The following is a 6,710-nucleotide window of genomic DNA, read 5'->3' as shown; positions in this document are numbered from 1 at the left end:
TCATGTTGAATGGACAGGAGCGGGTCACTCACTGTCACTGCACTTTGACTTATCTCTATATAATGACGCCTTTCGGCTGTCTCTGAATGTGTGTGAGCACGTGTGCATGTGTGTGTGTGTGGGAAAACGATTTTTTTTTTGGAAAGCACTTCTCAACTTTAATTTGGCCACTGAGTCACATCAGCACAACTGTTTCAGCTACTCTTGGCTGAGCTCTGCATTAGCTCACCATGCTCCTTGTGGTGCTGTTTACTGTCTGATTGCTCGGCCTCAACATGTGGAGCTCAGGCCTTGTAGCGCCTGATCAACCCTGTCCTAACGACTCCATAACAGGGATATCTGGAGAGTCTCAGAACACAGGCCTGAATCTATACTGACACACACTCTGCTCTTATGCTAATCACAATCTTTAGGAGCATTGAACCGACAAGGGGGTCGGGACAGGGCCAGACGGATTTGGGTGGGAGGCCCGACAAATTCCAGTAGTTTTGAAACGTGGCAATTATCAGTATTAGCCTGCACTCCCGACCCAAACAGCCAAAGTGAGCGGAAATGGCAGCAATCAGGCCCGATTTCCCTCGGAGATGCTGGATGGGCTGGACACACACATCCCAGAGACATGGGCCCTGGTTTCTGGGAGGGAGAGCAGCACCAGGGCCCGGCGAGCCCCTGACAGATGGGAGCGGAGCAGGGCAGGTCCTGGGGCTGACAGCAATGTTGCCAGAATTGCTCTTGGATTGACTAACAATTAAGATATCAAAAGAGATCACGGCAGCTCACTGACAGCTGCTTCAATTGTTTGCACCTGCTCCTCTGGTGTTCTGCACATGTCTGGCATGGATTAGGGCCGACTCATGCTGGCCACATTTCACCTTTCCACAAGCGATTTACTCCAGAATCATCCTCCCGACTCGCTCGCTTGTCGAACACGCCCTGTAGCTGCTCTCCCATTAGGAGGAGGGTGGGAAGGAAGGAGGGAGGGCAGACAGGGTAATGGCACCATTATCATTCTCACCGTCATTAGCAGCATTGCTATACGTCTCTCATCTCTTCTTTTACTGTTTAACTGCTGCAGTGATGCATTTCCGTTTGAAAATGCATCAACTCTTCAACAGATAAACCTGGCATCCACACTACTCGAGTGTTTTAGAGTTGCTAAAATGGAGAAGTTCGGAAACGCTGCTGGCCCCATTTAATTAGTTTGAAAGCCCTGGGGCTGCATTTTATTCTGACAGGCAGAAACAAAGATTTTTGGAAATTAAGATGTAGACACTCACAACCACTTGCTGATTGTTTTTTTTCAGTCACAACGTAACCTTTGCTGATTCAGCAGGCTCCTACCACACAACCTCGTTCTGGGAAGCAAACTGGCAGTAGCTGAGGTTACCAGTGTAGAACACAACATGGATAATCAATTACAAGCGTTGCTGACCCCGTTGTCTTAGCTAACAGCTGGTCTGCAGTTAAATTCTGCATTTTACACTGATACAACTAATAACTTGTTCTGTACTAAGCCATTATTCAAGCATATGTATGCCTTCCTGTTTACACTGGCATGCACGAGCCCAGTGGGTGTGAGTGGCCACTTGATATACGTTTTTGTTTTTAAAATGAAAACGCAGTAGTATGGATGTAGCCTATGCCCCTGAAATACATGATACGTGATAGAGACATGAACTTGATGTGCTGCGTCTATTTGCCGATCACTTTTCTGTCTGTTATTTACACATCCCGTCTACCTCAAATGTAACACATGTGTGTGGGTGGTTTGTGAAATCCATACAGTCTACCTCATAAGTAGGGGTGTTTTTCCCATTGCTTTTCAGCACGCTTGCAGAAGATCTTGATAAGCTTGTGAAAACGGAACTCTGCTGGGTCTGAAGCCCTGTTGTGATAAAGAAACTCTTTGTGTGGTGCACTCCTGCCCGACGGTACACAATCCCTCCATCCCTCTGTTAGGGACTGATGGGTAGAGGTGGAAAACAGGTAAATCAACGTAGAACCTGCCAAGCTCACCAGACCTGTTCCTGCTGTCCCTTGCAGGTGCATAGAGTTTGGTGAACAGGCAGCAACATATTTGGGTAGAGCAAACTGAGGTGCTGCTGTGATTGGTCGAGGAGAGGTGTGGGTTATACTGTCTCTTTCCTTGGTGAGCATCCCCGCCCTTTGTCCTCAGACGTGTGTTTGTAGATAGAAGCAGCTGCAGGTTAAATGGCGAGGAGCACCTGTGAGGAGCAGCGCTGTCGGGAGAGAATCACAAACATAACGTGCATGCATGCATGTACACACAGCTTGTATTTGTTTCTATCTGTGTGGATATATGGTTATAGTGCATGCAGTTAAAACATGGCAACCTATTATCATTACATAAGCTTTAGGCTCCATTCAAACTGTGCTCCTTTCTGCACAATAACACTAGTATTCTATCTGTCTGTGTGCTGTCATTGCCCAGGCCCATAAGGCACGGTTGCCCTTTTTTTCTTCCCTACCTGCTGGAAAGCTTCCTCTACATGTGGCTGCATATGAGTGTGCCAGTGTGTTTCAACAGTCTTGCTTATGGACTTGTAGACAAACTAATTACCTAAGTATGTCCCCCCCAAAAAACACAGAACAGGAAGGAAGGATGTAGAGGTGGCAGCTGGTATACTCCTACCACTGCCATTCTTATACGCCAGCGTGCACACACACACACACTACTCCCCATGTCTGGCAGGAGGAGACAAGGCCAGTTGTACCCAGTGCCAACCCCTCTGGAGCCAGGCCAGTCCCGCTGGACCCTCTGGATCGTATTCTGGTCTGGGCCGTTGTGGCTGGTTGGTCCCACTGTGTAACTCTAGCTTGGCCTCTGACACAGTACAGGTATGTCCCCTGTGGCCCAGATTACCAGGGGACTGTGTAAACAGCCCTGCTAATCTGAGGAAGTATCCTGTTGGCATATTTCTGAAGGCTGCCCCAGCGACAGGTTTGGTATTTCATTTGGAGAGCAACCATAAGACTGACGGTGGAGGAAGGATTCAATATATACATCTTAATTATTATTATTTTTAATTTCCTGCTGTAGTGTCACTTCGGATATAGAAAACTTTACATAAATGTCACATGAGAAAAAAGCTAAGATCTTCTCATTTTCATTACCTCCGTCAAAGAGGTTGTATGTCTCCGTTTGTTTATTTGTCTGTTAGTTCGCTGGATTATGCAAAAACTACTGGATGAAACTTGGTGGAAGGATGTGGCATCCGTCAGGAAAGAAGCAATTATAATCGTGGTGCGGATTTGCATCAGGGTAGGATCCAAGAATTTTTTCCCACTCATTATGGGAAAGGGCTTTATTTTTTTCCCATCATTTACATTGATTTCTCTGAGACTAATACAAGGATCTTGATGAAAAAAAATCAGACAAGTTTAAGGGGCTGATATTCATGAGTGGGTGCAATTTGGTGCAGATCCAAATAAGGATCTGGATCGAGTGCATTTTAATGTGGTTTCATAAATGGACTGTTGGGCCTTGGGGGAGGTATGAGCCATTTTAGTTCCACATTTGCATATGACTTTAACTTTCCACAATAAAATTTCATGAGATTTTTTGTGGAGATATTATAAAGGTGTAGAAAAAACTTTGCACTACTGAAAAATATTCACATCTGGACTGAAATCTGATAAAACAAAAAAAAAGCAACTTAAAATAGGCTTTAAACCCTGTTTTTTCATATATGGTTTGGTTCGGGAAGGAATCGCCAAATTGAGTGTATGAATATCATCGATGGAAATTAATATCTATAGTGTTTGTATGTCTGTGGCATAAATTACACTCCACCCTTCAAACGACCTCAACAAAATCTCTATCACCTGCTTTACCTTTGTCATGCAGAATTCAGGCCCCTGCATCTTTAAGTCACTTTAATCTGCTAACAGCTTGGACTTGGGCCACTCGCTCATTTCTTTGGCCCTCTTTCCATTGTCCTATATGTCATCTCCAGGCAGACACTGTTTAGATATTAATGGCTGCATGATGAGATGGCCTCCTTACAAGGCTGCCCTTACTGGATAATTGATCATGCAGTGAATGACATGATGTGGTTCAGGTTTAGGTCTAGCTGCTTCGCCGGGGAGACGCCATCAAGATTTTTCCTTTCGCGGCACACCTTATTCTTTGAGGCGACAACTTCATGGTGTCAGGTGGACGGATAAAACATTTTACGAGGTTTGATAAAAAATTTAAGGGGAATCTCATTTACACCCAATGTACAGAACAGAGCAGGAGAGAGGGGTCGAGCCAAAAGAGGAAAAAGAAGGAAACAGAAGTCCATGGAAAATTCTGAGAGACATAAATCACACATTTAAATAATAATTCTAACAGTGTAATACAAACAAGTTTAAGGAATCTCAGTGTGGTTTCTTTGATGACTTTTCTATTGCAGTAACTAATCCCAGGGCCAAATGAGAGAAGTAATGAGCATTCTTTTCTGACATGAGTGTGTTTATAAGAGTGCAACTCTAGCATGTAAAGAGAGATGCATGGAAGGACTTCTCTTCCTTGGAATAAAGTAATTAAGGATCTCCCTCCCTCTTTTTTCTTCTCCCGCTCACAGCCAAAGAACGTAGCTTTCTGTGTGTCAGTCGATCATCGCTGCAACTTGACATCCTGACCCGCGTGTTTAATTTATTGATCTTCATTTTATTCGGATGTAAGGGCCCTTTGCTCTTTTAAATTAATCCAGGTTAATTTGGCCGGGCCCCCGATCCCACCCAGCATGAATGGGCCCTCTGTCGGGGCAGAGCTGGCCCTGGCCACCCAGTTTTATGGGAATCTGCAATGAATTAGAAAATCTGTCAATGCGAGAGGAGCTGCACTGTGCGGATATGCCGTGTCACTCCACCTGTAAAAGGACTGCTCTTTGTCCATTATCTCCCAGGCTTACCTGAGGAGAGTTAACCTTGAGGTCAATAACATCTCCATGGTGTTTCATGACTGGCTGGGCCTGGGCCGGGGGGTCTGAGGAGAGCCATTGTTAACACGGGGGCTGCAGACCCACACTTCCTCCCTCTTTGGCTCTCCCATCAAATACCTCTGGGAAACAGATCTGTAAAGAGCAGTGACGGGAGCCATAAAGATGTGATCACTTTCACAGGAAAGAGCAGCCACTGTACCGGTTTGTCTTCATTGTGGTTAATATAAACGGGTCATTTCTGTAAATGAAGTTACAGCGTCAGGCCATTTATTCCTGCAGGATGTATAAATCCTGCAGAGTTTTTATCCGGCAACCATTTAAATTCAGCCTCATAATTACACATAATGTCCAACTAGACTGATACACCATCCACGAACCACGCCGTACCCCTGAAACCAAGGATGTGGAACTTTTGGCTGAACGCTCTCTTCCTCTTATTTCCCCCTTTAATATGAATCATGCTCCTCTGTAGCTCGGTCTTTGTAGTTAAGCATGCTGGTATTCAAATCTAAGCATCCCAGATTGGACTATAATTTGCCTGTGCATATCTGTTGCTCTGCCCGTAATCATCCCAATGGTAGAAATAATTGTAAGATTGTAGGAAAGTTTTAGGTAGCGTGCCAGACAAATAACAAGTATTTTGTCACAGCAGTGCAGCTTTATTTCTCTCAATCCCACCCTGCTGTGAGTAATAGGGAAGATATTTTTGTTTACTGTTGCCAGAAATAGATTTAGGATGATCAGGAAATACTCCCTAGTGAATTAATTTTAAGAAAATATGTATTTCATTATAATTTCTAGGCCTCTATTGGCATTAAAACAATTACAGATTGATGTCTGCAGCATTATTTTTGATTATTTTTGTCTGTAGGGGCCTTATACAAATGAATGCATAATCCCATATCAGTTGAGGAGGTCTGTTTTGAAACGCTCTCCTGTTTAGATGGAGACATTTGAATAGGATTTGACCTGCATGTAAATGGTGGGTTGGGAGAAGTTTACACTGAGAGCAGGCCGGCAGGTGCAGGGCACAGGGACGTCCAGGTGCTCCTGCTGCTGACAATGACACAGATCCTCTGTGTTTGCTGTTTGTCTTCCAGCTAGAAACCAGACGAACATATGATTTACTCTAGTGGAAAATCATTTGGTTAAATGACGCCTCATGTACCTTGATATTTTCACGTTCTTACACTGTGCAACTCCGTCAGGGCACACAAGGAAGAAAGGATTTGCCTAATTTGAGTGGATATTTTCAAGTCAGTCAAGCATTTGTCAACACAGCACAACAAAGCGAGACGGCTCTGCACTCTACGCAAGCTGACAGCAAATTAAGCGCTGGGCTGATTACGGCTTGGATTTATTTAACCAAACAGCAGAGACAACTGTCTTTTATTGAGCTGCTCTATGGGAAAAATGTCTTTTTCCCATGTTAAACACAACCATGCGGGCTACAGCCCTGCAGCTCCCGGGCTATATATATTAATCAAGTATTGATCCGTGCCCTTTTTTTTTTGCTGCTGCTCCTTTTCTTGGAAAACTATGTTGTCACTGCATTCACCAGCAGCCCCAAGGGGGTGGTGTGGAGGCAGGGGAACATGTCGGGCCAAGTGCATCACCTGTTCCTCAAACCAAAATAGGACACAACTTGAGATTCAATTTTAGCAGCCAGTGGGACCAACCGACGGCAGCGACAGGGCTGTAATGGCTGGTGATGAGTGATGATCACCGGCCCTCACTCACAATCAGCAGTCCCCAGTGGCC

This window comes from Hippoglossus hippoglossus, chromosome 20 (assembly GCF_009819705.1).
Source record: "Hippoglossus hippoglossus isolate fHipHip1 chromosome 20, fHipHip1.pri, whole genome shotgun sequence".
NCBI classification, from domain to species: Eukaryota; Metazoa; Chordata; class Actinopteri; order Pleuronectiformes; family Pleuronectidae; genus Hippoglossus; species Hippoglossus hippoglossus.
This window is presented reverse-complemented; position numbering follows the sequence as displayed.